Source organism: Platichthys flesus, chromosome 10 (genome assembly GCF_949316205.1).
Source record: "Platichthys flesus chromosome 10, fPlaFle2.1, whole genome shotgun sequence".
NCBI lineage: Eukaryota > Metazoa > Chordata > Actinopteri > Pleuronectiformes > Pleuronectidae > Platichthys > Platichthys flesus.
The window spans coordinates 24,461,772-24,476,873 of NC_084954.1; the positions used below are offsets into that span (position 1 = coordinate 24,461,772).

The 15,102-nt window shown below is 45.9% G+C and overlaps 30 non-coding genes across 30 annotated transcripts; all 30 read right to left on the reverse strand.

Annotated features, from left to right (window-relative positions):
- Positions 1-379: 379 nt before the first annotated feature.
- LOC133962735 (U2 spliceosomal RNA) lies at positions 380-571 on the reverse strand. The gene has a single exon (XR_009922309.1). It is a non-coding gene; the product is annotated as a U2 spliceosomal RNA (small nuclear RNA).
- Positions 572-748: 177 nt separating this feature from the next.
- Positions 749-861, reverse strand: LOC133963442 (U5 spliceosomal RNA). Its single transcript, XR_009922944.1, has one exon. It is a non-coding gene; the product is annotated as a U5 spliceosomal RNA (small nuclear RNA).
- A 513-nt stretch (positions 862-1,374) lies between these two features.
- On the reverse strand, positions 1,375-1,566 carry LOC133962969 (U2 spliceosomal RNA). The gene has a single exon (XR_009922531.1). It is a non-coding gene; the product is annotated as a U2 spliceosomal RNA (small nuclear RNA).
- A 177-nt stretch (positions 1,567-1,743) lies between these two features.
- On the reverse strand, positions 1,744-1,856 carry LOC133963443 (U5 spliceosomal RNA). Its single transcript, XR_009922945.1, has one exon. It is a non-coding gene; the product is annotated as a U5 spliceosomal RNA (small nuclear RNA).
- Positions 1,857-2,369: 513 nt separating this feature from the next.
- On the reverse strand, positions 2,370-2,561 carry LOC133962909 (U2 spliceosomal RNA). Its single transcript, XR_009922474.1, has one exon. It is a non-coding gene; the product is annotated as a U2 spliceosomal RNA (small nuclear RNA).
- A 177-nt stretch (positions 2,562-2,738) lies between these two features.
- On the reverse strand, positions 2,739-2,851 carry LOC133963752 (U5 spliceosomal RNA). The gene has a single exon (XR_009923237.1). It is a non-coding gene; the product is annotated as a U5 spliceosomal RNA (small nuclear RNA).
- A 513-nt stretch (positions 2,852-3,364) lies between these two features.
- LOC133962941 (U2 spliceosomal RNA) lies at positions 3,365-3,556 on the reverse strand. The gene has a single exon (XR_009922505.1). It is a non-coding gene; the product is annotated as a U2 spliceosomal RNA (small nuclear RNA).
- Positions 3,557-3,733: 177 nt separating this feature from the next.
- On the reverse strand, positions 3,734-3,845 carry LOC133963882 (U5 spliceosomal RNA). Its single transcript, XR_009923362.1, has one exon. It is a non-coding gene; the product is annotated as a U5 spliceosomal RNA (small nuclear RNA).
- Positions 3,846-4,358: 513 nt separating this feature from the next.
- LOC133964221 (U2 spliceosomal RNA) lies at positions 4,359-4,550 on the reverse strand. Its single transcript, XR_009923687.1, has one exon. It is a non-coding gene; the product is annotated as a U2 spliceosomal RNA (small nuclear RNA).
- Positions 4,551-4,727: 177 nt separating this feature from the next.
- Positions 4,728-4,839, reverse strand: LOC133963883 (U5 spliceosomal RNA). The gene has a single exon (XR_009923363.1). It is a non-coding gene; the product is annotated as a U5 spliceosomal RNA (small nuclear RNA).
- A 513-nt stretch (positions 4,840-5,352) lies between these two features.
- On the reverse strand, positions 5,353-5,544 carry LOC133964222 (U2 spliceosomal RNA). Its single transcript, XR_009923688.1, has one exon. It is a non-coding gene; the product is annotated as a U2 spliceosomal RNA (small nuclear RNA).
- Positions 5,545-5,721: 177 nt separating this feature from the next.
- LOC133963444 (U5 spliceosomal RNA) lies at positions 5,722-5,834 on the reverse strand. Its single transcript, XR_009922946.1, has one exon. It is a non-coding gene; the product is annotated as a U5 spliceosomal RNA (small nuclear RNA).
- A 513-nt stretch (positions 5,835-6,347) lies between these two features.
- Positions 6,348-6,539, reverse strand: LOC133962618 (U2 spliceosomal RNA). Its single transcript, XR_009922200.1, has one exon. It is a non-coding gene; the product is annotated as a U2 spliceosomal RNA (small nuclear RNA).
- Positions 6,540-6,716: 177 nt separating this feature from the next.
- LOC133963445 (U5 spliceosomal RNA) lies at positions 6,717-6,829 on the reverse strand. Its single transcript, XR_009922947.1, has one exon. It is a non-coding gene; the product is annotated as a U5 spliceosomal RNA (small nuclear RNA).
- Positions 6,830-7,342: 513 nt separating this feature from the next.
- On the reverse strand, positions 7,343-7,534 carry LOC133962624 (U2 spliceosomal RNA). Its single transcript, XR_009922205.1, has one exon. It is a non-coding gene; the product is annotated as a U2 spliceosomal RNA (small nuclear RNA).
- Positions 7,535-7,711: 177 nt separating this feature from the next.
- Positions 7,712-7,824, reverse strand: LOC133963446 (U5 spliceosomal RNA). Its single transcript, XR_009922948.1, has one exon. It is a non-coding gene; the product is annotated as a U5 spliceosomal RNA (small nuclear RNA).
- A 512-nt stretch (positions 7,825-8,336) lies between these two features.
- Positions 8,337-8,528, reverse strand: LOC133962920 (U2 spliceosomal RNA). Its single transcript, XR_009922484.1, has one exon. It is a non-coding gene; the product is annotated as a U2 spliceosomal RNA (small nuclear RNA).
- A 177-nt stretch (positions 8,529-8,705) lies between these two features.
- LOC133963449 (U5 spliceosomal RNA) lies at positions 8,706-8,818 on the reverse strand. The gene has a single exon (XR_009922950.1). It is a non-coding gene; the product is annotated as a U5 spliceosomal RNA (small nuclear RNA).
- Positions 8,819-9,331: 513 nt separating this feature from the next.
- LOC133962584 (U2 spliceosomal RNA) lies at positions 9,332-9,523 on the reverse strand. Its single transcript, XR_009922168.1, has one exon. It is a non-coding gene; the product is annotated as a U2 spliceosomal RNA (small nuclear RNA).
- A 177-nt stretch (positions 9,524-9,700) lies between these two features.
- LOC133963636 (U5 spliceosomal RNA) lies at positions 9,701-9,813 on the reverse strand. Its single transcript, XR_009923129.1, has one exon. It is a non-coding gene; the product is annotated as a U5 spliceosomal RNA (small nuclear RNA).
- Positions 9,814-10,326: 513 nt separating this feature from the next.
- LOC133964107 (U2 spliceosomal RNA) lies at positions 10,327-10,518 on the reverse strand. Its single transcript, XR_009923578.1, has one exon. It is a non-coding gene; the product is annotated as a U2 spliceosomal RNA (small nuclear RNA).
- A 177-nt stretch (positions 10,519-10,695) lies between these two features.
- LOC133963637 (U5 spliceosomal RNA) lies at positions 10,696-10,808 on the reverse strand. Its single transcript, XR_009923130.1, has one exon. It is a non-coding gene; the product is annotated as a U5 spliceosomal RNA (small nuclear RNA).
- A 513-nt stretch (positions 10,809-11,321) lies between these two features.
- LOC133964223 (U2 spliceosomal RNA) lies at positions 11,322-11,513 on the reverse strand. The gene has a single exon (XR_009923689.1). It is a non-coding gene; the product is annotated as a U2 spliceosomal RNA (small nuclear RNA).
- Positions 11,514-11,687: 174 nt separating this feature from the next.
- LOC133963450 (U5 spliceosomal RNA) lies at positions 11,688-11,800 on the reverse strand. The gene has a single exon (XR_009922951.1). It is a non-coding gene; the product is annotated as a U5 spliceosomal RNA (small nuclear RNA).
- Positions 11,801-12,313: 513 nt separating this feature from the next.
- Positions 12,314-12,505, reverse strand: LOC133962667 (U2 spliceosomal RNA). Its single transcript, XR_009922246.1, has one exon. It is a non-coding gene; the product is annotated as a U2 spliceosomal RNA (small nuclear RNA).
- Positions 12,506-12,682: 177 nt separating this feature from the next.
- LOC133963451 (U5 spliceosomal RNA) lies at positions 12,683-12,795 on the reverse strand. The gene has a single exon (XR_009922952.1). It is a non-coding gene; the product is annotated as a U5 spliceosomal RNA (small nuclear RNA).
- Positions 12,796-13,307: 512 nt separating this feature from the next.
- LOC133962921 (U2 spliceosomal RNA) lies at positions 13,308-13,499 on the reverse strand. The gene has a single exon (XR_009922485.1). It is a non-coding gene; the product is annotated as a U2 spliceosomal RNA (small nuclear RNA).
- Positions 13,500-13,676: 177 nt separating this feature from the next.
- Positions 13,677-13,789, reverse strand: LOC133963452 (U5 spliceosomal RNA). The gene has a single exon (XR_009922953.1). It is a non-coding gene; the product is annotated as a U5 spliceosomal RNA (small nuclear RNA).
- Positions 13,790-14,302: 513 nt separating this feature from the next.
- Positions 14,303-14,494, reverse strand: LOC133962585 (U2 spliceosomal RNA). The gene has a single exon (XR_009922169.1). It is a non-coding gene; the product is annotated as a U2 spliceosomal RNA (small nuclear RNA).
- Positions 14,495-14,671: 177 nt separating this feature from the next.
- On the reverse strand, positions 14,672-14,784 carry LOC133963638 (U5 spliceosomal RNA). The gene has a single exon (XR_009923131.1). It is a non-coding gene; the product is annotated as a U5 spliceosomal RNA (small nuclear RNA).
- Positions 14,785-15,102: the final 318 nt, after the last annotated feature.

The window sequence follows — 15,102 nt, forward strand, 5'->3', positions numbered from 1 at the left end:
AAATTATAAAAGGCTTTATTTGCTCCTGCCCTGACTAGTGATTGGCTTTTAAGCCTTTTTAAGCGATACATCCCTGAACCACTTACATTGGGTCCAAAAGCGGACTCTGCTTTCTCACCAAGTCTACCAGGAGATGTTGAGTGAAAACACGTTTCAGTTTTTGACAAATGCTTCTGATTCTATTTGGAATCCAGTTGATGCTCATTGTGACCCCGTGCAGAGTCATGCATAATCACTTCACAAGGCAGTGAGTCATAAGAGCAGTTTTGCACACTTGTCAAACTCTGCCAGGCCATTCCCTCAGTTTCATTGACCCAGTGTAGAATTCACCTTGAAACCTCCACAATTGTTTGAGTGTTTGCTTTTCTACAAGGTAAGAACAGAGTGCACCGTTCCCAGCGGCACTGCAATGCTAGGTCGATGCGTGGAGAGAAGGGAGCAAGCTCCAAATTTCTGCTCCTCTTGCCAAAAATCTGCTTAATATGTAGTCCTCATATAGAGGACATATCAGATATTAAACTAATAAGAACAGATACTACACTTGATCTTAGCCAAAAGGCCGAGAAGCGATAATCCACAAGTGTTGGATGTCCAAGCTAACCTCTTGGCACAAATCTCCCTTGCTGTGGTACCCCGTTTGTAGGTGTGCATAACAATGGCTGCTCATCACCTCCGCCCAAGCTCTCCTTTGTGGACACCTGATTGCTGACCTAGACAGCTCTTTGACTTTTCACAATTTCATAAGGCTCAGCCATACAGCAAAGCCTGCCAAAAATAGATTCAACTCATGTTTGTTCCTCTCCACGGAAGTCTTTAGTAAAAGGCGAAAGACTTGTGCGTTATGAAGAGAAACCAGAGTCAGCATGGCCCTCTGCTCGAGAGCAGCGGTGGAGCCTCTCGGTCACAGTCACCACCTTCGCGGTGGGCCTCTCTTTGCTTTCCGCATGTCAGATTCTAGTATACAACATTCCCACCACGCCCCCATCTGCCAACACAAATTATACAAGGCTTTATTTGCTCCTGCCCTGACTAGTGATTGGCTTTTAAGCCTTTTTAAGCAATACATCCCTGAACCACTTACATTGGGTCCAAAAGCGGACTCTGCTTTCTCACCAGGTCTCCCAGGAGATGTTGAGTGAAAACACGTTTCAGTTTTTGACAAATGCTTCTGATTCTATTTGGAATCCAGTTGATGCTCATTGTGACCCCGTGCAGATTCATGCATAATCGCTTCACAAGGCAGTGAGTCATCAGAGCAGTTTTGCACACTTGTCAAACTCTGCCAGGCCATTCCCTCAGTTTTATTGACCCAGTGTAGAATTCACCTTAAAACCTCCACAATTGTTTGAGTGTTTGCTTTTCTACAAGGTAAGAACAGAGAGCACCGTGCCCAGCGGCACTGCAATGCTAGGCCAATGCTCGGAGAGAAGGGAGCAAGCTCCAAATTTCTGCTCCTCTTGCCAAAAATCTGCTTAATATGTAGTCCTCATATAGAGCACATATCAGATATTAAACTGATAAGAACAGATACTACACTTGACCTTAGCCAAAAGGCCGAGAAGCGATAATCCACAAGTGTTGGATGTCCACGGTAACCTCTTGGCACAAATCTCCCTTGCTGTGGTACCCCGTTTGTAGGTGTGCATAACAATGGCTGCTCATCACCTCCGCCCAAGCTCTCCTTTGTGGACACCTGATTGCTGACCTAGACAGCTCTTTGACTTTTCACAATTTCATAAGGCTCAGCCATACAGCAAAGCCTGCCAAAAATAGATTCAACTCATGTTTGTTCCTCTCCACGGAAGTCTTTAGTAAAAGGCGAAAGACTTGTGCGTTATGAAGAGAAACCAGAGTCAGCATGGCCCTCTGCTCGAGAGCAGCGGTGGAGCCTCTCGGTCACAGTCACCACCTTCGCGGTGGGCCTCTCTTTGCTTTCCGCATGTCAGATTCTAGTATACAACATTCCCACCACGCCCCCATCTGCCAACACAAATTATACAAGGCTTTATTTGCTCCTGCCCTGACTAGTGATTGGCTTTTAAGCCTTTTTAAGCAATACATCCCTGAACCACTTACATTGGGTCCAAAAGCGGACTCTGCTTTCTCACCAAGTCTCCCAGGAGATGTTGAGTGAAAACACGTTTCAGTTTTTGACAAATGCTTCTGATTCTATTTGGAATCCAGTTGATGCTCATTGTGACCCCGTGCAGATTCATGCATAATCGCTTCACAAGGCAGTGAGTCATCAGAGCAGTTTTGCACACTTGTCAAACTCTGCCAGGCCATTCCCTCAGTTTCAATGACCCAGTGTAGAATTCACCTTGAAACCTCCACAATTGTTTGAGTGATTGCTTTTCTACAAGGTAAGAACAGAGTGCACCGTTCCCAGCGGCACTGTAATGCTAGGTCGATGCGTGGAGAGAAGGGAGCAAGCTCCAAATTTCTGCTCCTCTTGCCAAAAATCTGCTTAATATGTAGTCCTCATATAGAGGACATATCAGATATTAAACTGATAAGAACAGATACTACACTTGATCTTAGCCAAAAGGCCGATAAGCGATAATCCACAAGTGTTGGATGTCCAAGCCAACCTCTTGGCACAAATCTCCCTTGCTGTGGTACCCCGTTTGTAGGTGTGCATAACAATGGCTGCTCATCACCTCCGCCCAAGCTCTCCTTTGTGGACACCTGATTGCTGACCTAGACAGCTCTTTGACTTTTCACAATTTCATAAGGCTCAGCCATACAGCAAAGCCTGCCAAAAATAGATTCAACTCATGTTTGTTCCTCTCCACGGAAGTCTTTAGTAAAAGGCGAAAGACTTGTGCATTATGAAGAGAAACCAGAGTCAGCATGGCCCTCTGCTCGAGAGCAGCGGTGGAGCCTCTCGGTCACAGTCACCACCTTCGCGGTGGGCCTCTCTTTGCTTTCCGCATGTTAGATTCTAGTATACAACATTCCCACCACGCCCCCATCTGCCAACACAAATTATACAAGGCTTTATTTGCTCCTGCCCTGACTAGTGATTGGCTTTTAAGCCTTTTTAAGCAATACATCCCTGAACCACTTACATTGGGTCCAAAAGCGGACTCTGCTTTCTCACCAAGTCTCCCAGGAGATGTTGAGTGAAAACACGTTTCAGTTTTTGACAAATGCTTCTGATTCTATTTGGAATCCAGTTGATGCTCATTGTGACCCCGTGCAGATTCATGCATAATCGCTTCACAAGGCAGTGAGTCATCAGAGCAGTTTTGCACACTTGTCAAACTCTGCCAGGCCATTCCCTCAGTTTTATTGACCCAGTGTAGAATTCACCTTAAAACCTCCACAATTGTTTGAGTGTTTGCTTTTCTACAAGGTAAGAACAGAGAGCACCGTGCCCAGCGGCACTGCAATGCTAGGCCAATGCTCGGAGAGAAGGGAGCAAGCTCCAAATTTCTGCTCCTCTTGCCAAAAATCTGCTTAATATGTAGTCCTCATATAGAGCACATATCAGATATTAAACTGATAAGAACAGATACTACACTTGATCTTAGCCAAAAGGCCGAGAAGCGATAATCCACAAGTGTTGGATGTCCACGGTAACCTCTTGGCACAAATCTCCCTTGCTGTGGTACCCCGTTTGTAGGTGTGCATAACAATGGCTGCTCATCACCTCCGCCCAAGCTCTCCTTTGTGGACACCTGATTGCTGACCTAGACAGCTCTTTGACTTTTCACAATTTCATAAGGCTCAGCCATACAGCAAAGCCTGCCAAAAATAGATTCAACTCATGTTTGTTCCTCTCCCATAAATCTTTAGTAAAAGGCGAAAGACTTGTGCGTTATGAAGAGAAACCAGATTCAGCATGGCCCTCTGCTCGAGAGCAGCGGTTGAGCCTCTCGGTCACAGTCACCACCTTCGCGGTGGGCCTCTCTTTGCTTTCCGCATGTCAGATTCTAGTATACAACATTCCCACCACGCCCCCATCTGCCAACACAAATTATAAAAGGCTTTATTTGCTCCTGCCCTGACTAGTGATTGGCTTTTAAGCCTTTTTAAGCGATACATCCCTGAACCACTTACATTGGGTCCAAAAGCGGACTCTGCTTTCTCACCAAGTCTCCCAGGAGATGTTGAGTGAAAACACGTTTCAGTTTTTGACAAATGCTTCTGATTCTATTTGGAATCCAGTTGATGCTCATTGTGACCCCGTGCAGAGTCATGCATGATCGCTTCACAAGGCAGTGAGTCATAAGAGCAGTTTTGCACACTTGTCAAACTCTGCCAGGCCATTCCCTCAGTTTCATTGATCCAGTGTAGAATTCACCTTGAAACCTCCACAATTGTTTGAGTGTTTGCTTTTCTACAAGGTAAGAACAGAGTGCACCGTTCCCAGCGGCACTGCAATGCTAGGTCGATGCGTGGAGAGAAGGGAGCAAGCTCCAAATTTCTGCTCCTCTTGCCAAAAATCTGCTTAATATGTAGTCCTCATATAGAGGACATATCAGATATTAAACTGATAAGAACAGATACTACACTTGATCTTAGCCAAAAGGCCGAGAAGCGATAATCCACAAGTGTTGGATGTCCAAGCTAACCTCTTGGCACAAATCTCCCTTGCTGTGGTACCCCGTTTGTAGGTGTGCATAACAATGGCTGCTCATCACCTCCGCCCAAGCTCTCCTTTGTGGACACCTGATTGCTGACCTAGACAGCTCTTTGACTTTTCACAATTTCATAAGGCTCAGCCATACAGCAAAGCCTGCCAAAAATAGATTCAACTCATGTTTGTTCCTCTCCCATAAATCTTTAGTAAAAGGCGAAAGACTTGTGCGTTATGAAGAGAAACCAGATTCAGCATGGCCCTCTGCTCGAGAGCAGCGGTTGAGCCTCTCGGTCACAGTCACCACCTTCGCGGTGGGCCTCTCTTTGCTTTCCGCATGTCAGATTCTAGTATACAACATTCCCACCACGCCCCCATCTGCCAACACAAATTATAAAAGGCTTTATTTGCTCCTGCCCTGACTAGTGATTGGCTTTTAAGCCTTTTTAAGCGATACATCCCTGAACCACTTACATTGGGTCCAAAAGCGGACTCTGCTTTCTCACCAAGTCTCCCAGGAGATGTTGAGTGAAAACACGTTTCAGTTTTTGACAAATGCTTCTGATTCTATTTGGAATCCAGTTGATGCTCATTGTGACCCCGTGCAGAGTCATGCATGATCGCTTCACAAGGCAGTGAGTCATAAGAGCAGTTTTGCACACTTGTCAAACTCTGCCAGGCCATTCCCTCAGTTTCATTGACCCAGTGTAGAATTCACCTTGAAACCTCCACAATTGTTTGAGTGTTTGCTTTTCTACAAGGTAAGAACAGAGTGCACCGTTCCCAGCGGCACTGCAATGCTAGGTCGATGCGTGGAGAGAAGGGAGCAAGCTCCAAATTTCTGCTCCTCTTGCCAAAAATCTGCTTAATATGTAGTCCTCATATAGAGGACATATCAGATATTAAACTGATAAGAACAGATACTACACTTGATCTTAGCCAAAAGGCCGAGAAGCGATAATCCACAAGTGTTGGATGTCCAAGCTAACCTCTTGGCACAAATCTCCCTTGCTGTGGTACCCCGTTTGTAGGTGTGCATAACAATGGCTGCTCATCACCTCCGCCCAAGCTCTCCTTTGTGGACACCTGATTGCTGACCTAGACAGCTCTTTGACTTTTCACAATTTCATAAGGCTCAGCCATACAGCAAAGCCTGCCAAAAATAGATTCAACTCATGTTTGTTCCTCTCCACGGAAGTCTTTAGTAAAAGGCGAAAGACTTGTGCGTTATGAAGAGAAACCAGAGTCAGCATGGCCCTCTGCTCGAGAGCAGCGGTGGAGCCTCTCGGTCACAGTCACCACCTTCGCGGTGGGCCTCTCTTTGCTTTCCGCATGTCAGATTCTAGTATACAACATTCCCACCACGCCCCCATCTGCCAACACAAATTATACAAGGCTTTATTTGCTCCTGCCCTGACTAGTGATTGGCTTTTAAGCCTTTTTAAGCAATACATCCCTGAACCACTTACATTGGGTCCAAAAGCGGACTCTGCTTTCTCACCAAGTCTCCCAGGAGATGTTGAGTGAAAACACGTTTCAGTTTTTGACAAATGCTTCTGATTCTATTTGGAATCCAGTTGATGCTCATTGTGACCCCGTGCAGATTCATGCATAATCGCTTCACAAGGCAGTGAGTCATCAGAGCAGTTTTGCACACTTGTCAAACTCTGCCAGGCCATTCCCTCAGTTTCATTGACCCAGTGTAGAATTCACCTTGAAACCTCCACAATTGTTTGAGTGATTGCTTTTCTACAAGGTAAGAACAGAGTGCACCGTTCCCAGCGGCACTGTAATGCTAGGTCGATGCGTGGAGAGAAGGGAGCAAGCTCCAAATTTCTGCTCCTCTTGCCAAAAATCTGCTTAATATGTAGTCCTCATATAGAGGACATATCAGATATTAAACTGATAAGAACAGATACTACACTTGATCTTAGCCAAAAGGCCGAGAAGCGATAATCCACAAGTGTTGGATGTCCAAGCTAACCTCTTGGCACAAATCTCCCTTGCTGTGGTACCCCGTTTGTAGGTGTGCATAACAATGGCTGCTCATCACCTCCGCCCAAGCTCTCCTTTGTGGACACCTGATTGCTGACCTAGACAGCTCTTTGACTTTTCACAATTTCATAAGGCTCAGCCATACAGCAAAGCCTGCCAAAAATAGATTCAACTCATGTTTGTTCCTCTCCACGGAAGTCTTTAGTAAAAGGCGAAAGACTTGTGCGTTATGAAGAGAAACCAGAGTCAGCATGGCCCTCTGCTCGAGAGCAGCGGTGGAGCCTCTCGGTCACAGTCACCACCTTCGCGGTGGGCCTCTCTTTGCTTTCCGCATGTCAGATTCTAGTATACAACATTCCCACCACGCCCCCATCTGCCAACACAAATTATACAAGGCTTTATTTGCTCCTGCCCTGACTAGTGATTGGCTTTTAAGCCTTTTTAAGCGATACATCCCTGAACCACTTACATTGGGTCCAAAAGCGGACTCTGCTTTCTCACCAAGTCTCCCAGGAGATGTTGAGTGAAAACACGTTTCAGTTTTTGACAAATGCTTCTGATTCTATTTGGAATCCAGTTGATGCTCATTGTGACCCCGTGCAGAGTCATGCATAATCACTTCACAAGGCAGTGAGTCATAAGAGCAGTTTTGCACACTTGTCAAACTCTGCCAGGCCATTCCCTCAGTTTCATTGACCCAGTGTAGAATTCACCTTGAAACCTCCACAATTGTTTGAGTGTTTGCTTTTCTACAAGGTAAGAACAGAGTGCACCGTTCCCAGCGGCACTGCAATGCTAGGTCGATGCGTGGAGAGAAGGGAGCAAGCTCCAAATTTCTGCTCCTCTTGCCAAAAATCTGCTTAATATGTAGTCCTCATATAGAGGACATATCAGATATTAAACTGATAAGAACAGATACTACACTTGATCTTAGCCAAAAGGCTGAGAAGCGATAATCCACAAGTGTTGGATGTCCAAGCCAACCTCTTGGCACAAATCTCCCTTGCTGTGGTACCCCGTTTGTAGGTGTGCATAACAATGGCTGCTCATCACCTCCGCCCAAGCTCTCCTTTGTGGACACCTGATTGCTGACCTAGACAGCTCTTTGACTTTTCACAATTTCATAAGGCTCAGCCATACAGCAAAGCCTGCCAAAAATAGATTCAACTCATGTTTGTTCCTCTCCACGGAAGTCTTTAGTAAAAGGCGAAAGACTTGTGCGTTATGAAGAGAAACCAGAGTCAGCAAGGCCCTCTGCTCGAGAGCAGCGGTGGAGCCTCTCGTCACAGTCACCACCTTCGCGGTGGGCCTCTCTTTGCTTTCCGCATGTCAGATTCTAGTATACAACATTCCCACCACGCCCCCATCTGCCAACACAAATTATACAAGGCTTTATTTGCTCCTGCCCTGACTAGTGATTGGCTTTTAAGCCTTTTTAAGCAATACATCCCTGAACCACTTACATTGGGTCCAAAAGCGGACTCTGCTTTCTCACCAGGTCTCCCAGGAGATGTTGAGTGAAAACACGTTTCAGTTTTTGACAAATGCTTCTGATTCTATTTGGAATCCAGTTGATGCTCATTGTGACCCCGTGCAGATTCATGCATAATCGCTTCACAAGGCAGTGAGTCATCAGAGCAGTTTTGCACACTTGTCAAACTCTGCCAGGCCATTCCCTCAGTTTTATTGACCCAGTGTAGAATTCACCTTAAAACCTCCACAATTGTTTGAGTGTTTGCTTTTCTACAAGGTAAGAACAGAGAGCACCGTGCCCAGCGGCACTGCAATGCTAGGCCAATGCTCGGAGAGAAGGGAGCAAGCTCCAAATTTCTGCTCCTCTTGCCAAAAATCTGCTTAATATGTAGTCCTCATATAGAGGACATATCAGATATTAAACTGATAAGAACAGATCCTACACTTGATCTTAGCCAAAAGGCCGAGAAGCGATAATCCACAAGTGTTGGATGTCCAAGCCAACCTCTTGGCACAAATCTCCCTTGCTGTGGTACCCCGTTTGTAGGTGTGCATAACAATGGCTGCTCATCACCTCCGCCCAAGCTCTCCTTTGTGGACACCTGATTGCTGACCTAGACAGCTCTTTGACTTTTCACAATTTCATAAGGCTCAGCCATACAGCAAAGCCTGCCAAAAATAGATTCAACTCATGTTTGTTCCTCTCCACGGAAGTCTTTAGTAAAAGGCGAAAGACTTGTGCGTTATGAAGAGAAACCAGAGTCAGCATGGCCCTCTGCTCGAGAGCAGCGGTGGAGCCTCTCGGTCACAGTCACCACCTTCGCGGTGGGCCTCTCTTTGCTTTCCGCATGTCAGATTCTAGTATACAACATTCCCACCACGCCCCCATCTGCCAACACAAATTATACAAGGCTTTATTTGCTCCTGCCCTGACTAGTGATTGGCTTTTAAGCCTTTTTAAGCAATACATCCCTGAACCACTTACATTGGGTCCAAAAGCGGACTCTGCTTTCTCACCAAGTCTCCCAGGAGATGTTGAGTGAAAACATGTTTCAGTTTTTGACAAATGCTTCTGATTCTATTTGGAATCCAGTTGATGCTCATTGTGACCCCGTGCAGATTCATGCATAATCGCTTCACAAGGCAGTGAGTCATCAGAGCAGTTTTGCACACTTGTCAAACTCTGCCAGGCCATTCCCTCAGTTTCATTGACCCAGTGTAGAATTCACCTTGAAACCTCCACAATTGTTTGAGTGATTGCTTTTCTACAAGGTAAGAACAGAGTGCACCGTTCCCAGCGGCACTGTAATGCTAGGTCGATGCGTGGAGAGAAGGGAGCAAGCTCCAAATTTCTGCTCCTCTTGCCAAAAATCTGCTTAATATATAGTCCTCATATAGAGGACATATCAGATATTAAACTGATAAGAACAGATACTACACTTGATCTTAGCCAAAAGGCCGAGAAGCGATAATCCACAAGTGTTGGATGTCCAAGCTAACCTCTTGGCACAAATCTCCCTTGCTGTGGTACCCCGTTTGTAGGTGTGCATAACAATGGCTGCTCATCACCTCCGCCCAAGCTCTCCTTTGTGGACACCTGATTGCTGACCTAGACAGCTCTTTGACTTTTCACAATTTCATAAGGCTCAGCCATACAGCAAAGCCTGCCAAAAATAGATTCAACTCACGTTTGTTCCTCTCCACGGAAGTCTTTAGTAAAAGGCGAAAGACTTGTGCGTTATGAAGAGAAACCAGAGTCAGCATGGCCCTCTGCTCGAGAGCAGCGGTGGAGCCTCTCGGTCACAGTCACCACCTTCGCGGTGGGCCTCTCTTTGCTTTCCGCATGTCAGATTCTAGTATACAACATTCCCACCACGCCCCCATCTGCCAACACAAATTATACAAGGCTTTATTTGCTCCTGCCCTGACTAGTGATTGGCTTTTAAGCCTTTTTAAGCAATACATCCCTGAACCACTTACATTGGGTCCAAAAGCGGACTCTGCTTTCTCACCAAGTCTCCCAGGAGATGTTGAGTGAAAACACGTTTCAGTTTTTGACAAATGCTTCTGATTCTATTTGGAATCCAGTTGATGCTCATTGTGACCCCGTGCAGATTCATGCATAATCGCTTCACAAGGCAGTGAGTCATCAGAGCAGTTTTGCACACTTGTCAAACTCTGCCAGGCCATTCCCTCAGTTTCATTGACCCAGTGTAGAATTCACCTTGAAACCTCCACAATTGTTTGAGTGTTTGCTTTTCTACAAGGTAAGAACAGAGTGCACCGTTCCCAGCGGCACTGCAATGCTAGGTCGATGCGTGGAGAGAAGGGAGCAAGCTCCAAATTTCTGCTCCTCTTGCCAAAAATCTGCTTAATATATAGTCCTCATATAGAGGACATATCAGATATTAAACTGATAAGAACAGATACTACACTTGATCTTAGCCAAAAGGCCGAGAAGCGATAATCCACAAGTGTTGGATGTCCAAGCTAACCTCTTGGCACAAATCTCCCTTGCTGTGGTACCCCGTTTGTAGGTGTGCATAACAATGGCTGCTCATCACCTCCGCCCAAGCTCTCCTTTGTGGACACCTGATTGCTGACCTAGACAGCTCTTTGACTTTTCACAATTTCATAAGGCTCAGCCATACAGCAAAGCCTGCCAAAAATAGATTCAACTCACGTTTGTTCCTCTCCACGGAAGTCTTTAGTAAAAGGCGAAAGACTTGTGCGTTATGAAGAGAAACCAGAGTCAGCATGGCCCTCTGCTCGAGAGCAGCGGTGGAGCCTCTCGGTCACAGTCACCACCTTCGCGGTGGGCCTCTCTTTGCTTTCCGCATGTCAGATTCTAGTATACAACATTCCCACCACGCCCCCATCTGCCAACACAAATTATACAAGGCTTTATTTGCTCCTGCCCTGACTAGTGATTGGCTTTTAAGCCTTTTTAAGCAATACATCCCTGAACCACTTACATTGGGTCCAAAAGCGGACTCTGCTTTCTCACCAAGTCTCCCAGGAGATGTTGAGTGAAAACACGTTTCAGTTTTTGACAAATGCTTCTGATTCTATTTGGAATCCAGTTGATGCTCATTGTGACCCCGTGCAGATTCATGCATAATCGCTTCACAAGGCAGTGAGTCATCAGAGCAGTTTTGCACACTTGTCAAACTCTGCCAGGCCATTCCCTCAGTTTCATTGACCCAGTGTAGAATTCACCTTGAAACCTCCACAATTGTTTGAGTGTTTGCTTTTCTACAAGGTAAGAACAGAGTGCACCGTTCCCAGCGGCACTGCAATGCTAGGTCGATGCGTGGAGAGAAGGGAGCAAGCTCCAAATTTCTGCTCCTCTTGCCAAAAATCTGCTTAATATGTAGTCCTCATATAGAGGACATATCAGATATTAAACTGATAAGAACAGATACTACACTTGATCTTAGCCAAAAGGCCGAGAAGCGATAATCCACAAGTGTTGGATGTCCACGCCAACCTCTTGGCACAAATCTCCCTTGCTGTGGTACCCCGTTTGTAGGTGTGCGTAACAATGGCTCATGACCTCCGCCCAAGCTCTCCTTTGTGGACACCTGATTGCTGACCTAGACAGCTCTTTGACTTTTCACAATTTCATAAGGCTCAGCCATACAGCAAAGCCTGCCAAAAATAGATTCAACTCATGTTTGTTCCTCTCCACGGAAGTCTTTAGTAAAAGGCGAAAGACTTGTGCGTTATGAAGAGAAACCAGAGTCAGCATCGCCCTCTGCTTGAGAGCAGCGTTGGAGCCTCTCGGTCACAGTCACCACCTTCGCGGTGGGGTTTCTCTTTGCTTTCCGCATGTCAGATTCTAGTATACAACAGTCCACCACGCCCCCATCTGCCAACACAAATTATACAAGGCTTTATTTGCTCCTGCCCTGACTAGTGATTGGCTTTTAAGCCTTTTTAAGCGATACATCCCTGAACCACTTACATTGGGTCCAAAAGCGGACTCTGCTTTCTCACCAAGTCTCCCAGGAGATGTTGAGTGAAAACACGTTTCAGTTTTTGACAAATGCTTCTGATTCTATTTGGAATCCAGTTGATGCTCATTGTGACCCCGTGCAGAGTCATGCATAATCACTTCACAAGGCAGTGAGTCATAAGAGCAGTTTTGCACACTTGTCAAACTCTGCCAGGCCATTCCCTCAGTTTCATTGACCAAGTGTAGAATTCACCTTGAAACCTCCACAATTGTTTGAGTGTTTGCTTTTCTACAAGGTAAGAACAGAGTGCACCGTTCCCAGCGACACTGCAATGCTAGGTCGATGCGTGGAGAGAAGGGAGCAAGCTCCAAATTTCTGCTCCTCTTGCCAAAAATCTGCTTAATATGTAGTCCTCATATAGAGGACATATCAGATATTAAACTGATAAGAACAGATACTACACTTGATCTTAGCCAAAAGGCTGAGAAGCGATAATCCACAAGTGTTGGATGTCCAAGCCAACCTCTTGGCACAAATCTCCCTTGCTGTGGTACCCCGTTTGTAGGTGTGCATAACAATGGCTGCTCATCACCTCCGCCCAAGCTCTCCTTTGTGGACACCTGATTGCTGACCTAGACAGCTCTTTGACTTTTCACAATTTCATAAGGCTCAGCCATACAGCAAAGCCTGCCAAAAATAGATTCAACTCATGTTTGTTCCTCTCCACGGAAGTCTTTAGTAAAAGGCGAAAGACTTGTGCGTTATGAAGAGAAACCAGAGTCAGCAAGGCCCTCTGCTCGAGAGCAGCGGTGGAGCCTCTCGTCACAGTCACCACCTTCGCGGTGGGCCTCTCTTTGCTTTCCGCATGTCAGATTCTAGTATACAACATTCCCACCACGCCCCCATCTGCCAACACAAATTATACAAGGCTTTATTTGCTCCTGCCCTGACTAGTGATTGGCTTTTAAGCCTTTTTAAGCAATACATCCCTGAACCACTTACATTGGGTCCAAAAGCGGACTCTGCTTTCTCACCAGGTCTCCCAGGAGATGTTGAGTGAAAACACGTTTCAGTTTTTGACAAATGCTTCTGATTCTATTTGGAATCCAGTTGATGCTCATTGTGACCCCGTGCAGATTCATGCATAATCGCTTCACAAGGCAGTGAGTCATCAGAGCAGTTTTGCACACTTGTCAAACTCTGCCAGGCCATTCCCTCAGTTTTATTGACCCAGTGTAGAATTCACCTTAAAACCTCCACAATTGTTTGAGTGTTTGCTTTTCTACAAGGTAAGAACAGAGAGCACCGTGCCCAGCGGCACTGCAATGCTAGGCCAATGCTCGGAGAGAAGGGAGCAAGCTCCAAATTTCTGCTCCTCTTGCCAAAAATCTGCTTAATATGTAGTCCTCATATAGAGGACATATCAGATATTAAACTGATAAGAACAGATCCTACACTTGATCTTAGCCAAAAGGCCGAGAAGCGATAATCCACAAGTGTTGGATGTCCAAGCCAACCTCTTGGCACAAATCTCCCTTGCTGTGGTACCCCGTTTGTAGGTGTGCATAACAATGGCTGCTCATCACCTCCGCCCAAGCTCTCCTTTGTGGACACCTGATTGCTGACCTAGACAGCTCTTTGACTTTTCACAATTTCATAAGGCTCAGCCATACAGCAAAGCCTGCCAAAAATAGATTCAACTCATGTTTGTTCCTCTCCACGGAAGTCTTTAGTAAAAGGCGAAAGACTTGTGCGTTATGAAGAGAAACCAGAGTCAGCATGGCCCTCTGCTCGAGAGCAGCGGTGGAGCCTCTCGGTCACAGTCACCACCTTCGCGGTGGGCCTCTCTTTGCTTTCCGCATGTCAGATTCTAGTATACAACATTCCCACCACGCCCCCATCTGCCAACACAAATTATACAAGGCTTTATTTGCTCCTGCCCTGACTAGTGATTGGCTTTTAAGCCTTTTTAAGCAATACATCCCTGAACCACTTACATTGGGTCCAAAAGCGGACTCTGCTTTCTCACCAAGTCTCCCAGGAGATGTTGAGTGAAAACATGTTTCAGTTTTTGACAAATGCTTCTGATTCTATTTGGAATCCAGTTGATGCTCATTGTGACCCCGTGCAGATTCATGCATAATCGCTTCACAAGGCAGTGAGTCATCAGAGCAGTTTTGCACACTTGTCAAACTCTGCCAGGCCATTCCCTCAGTTTCATTGACCCAGTGTAGAATTCACCTTGAAACCTCCACAATTGTTTGAGTGATTGCTTTTCTACAAGGTAAGAACAGAGTGCACCGTTCCCAGCGGCACTGTAATGCTAGGTCGATGCGTGGAGAGAAGGGAGCAAGCTCCAAATTTCTGCTCCTCTTGCCAAAAATCTGCTTAATATATAGTCCTCATATAGAGGACATATCAGATATTAAACTGATAAGAACAGATACTACACTTGATCTTAGCCAAAAGGCCGAGAAGCGATAATCCACAAGTGTTGGATGTCCAAGCTAACCTCTTGGCACAAATCTCCCTTGCTGTGGTACCCCGTTTGTAGGTGTGCATAACAATGGCTGCTCATCACCTCCGCCCAAGCTCTCCTTTGTGGACACCTGATTGCTGACCTAGACAGCTCTTTGACTTTTCACAATTTCATAAGGCTCAGCCATACAGCAAAGCCTGCCAAAAATAGATTCAACTCACGTTTGTTCCTCTCCACGGAAGTCTTTAGTAAAAGGCGAAAGACTTGTGCGTTATGAAGAGAAACCAGAGTCAGCATGGCCCTCTGCTCGAGAGCAGCGGTGGAGCCTCTCGGTCACAGTCACCACCTTCGCGGTGGGCCTCTCTTTGCTTTCCGCATGTCAGATTCTAGTATACAACATTCCCACCACGCCCCCATCTGCCAACACAAATTATACAAGGCTTTATTTGCTCCTGCCCTGACTAGTGATTGGCTTTTAAGCCTTTTTAAGCAATACATCCCTGAACCACTTACATTGGGTCCAAAAGCGGACTCTGCTTTCTCACCAAGTCTCCCAGGAGATGTTGAGTGAAAACACGTTTCAGTTTTTGACAAATGCTTCTGATTCTATT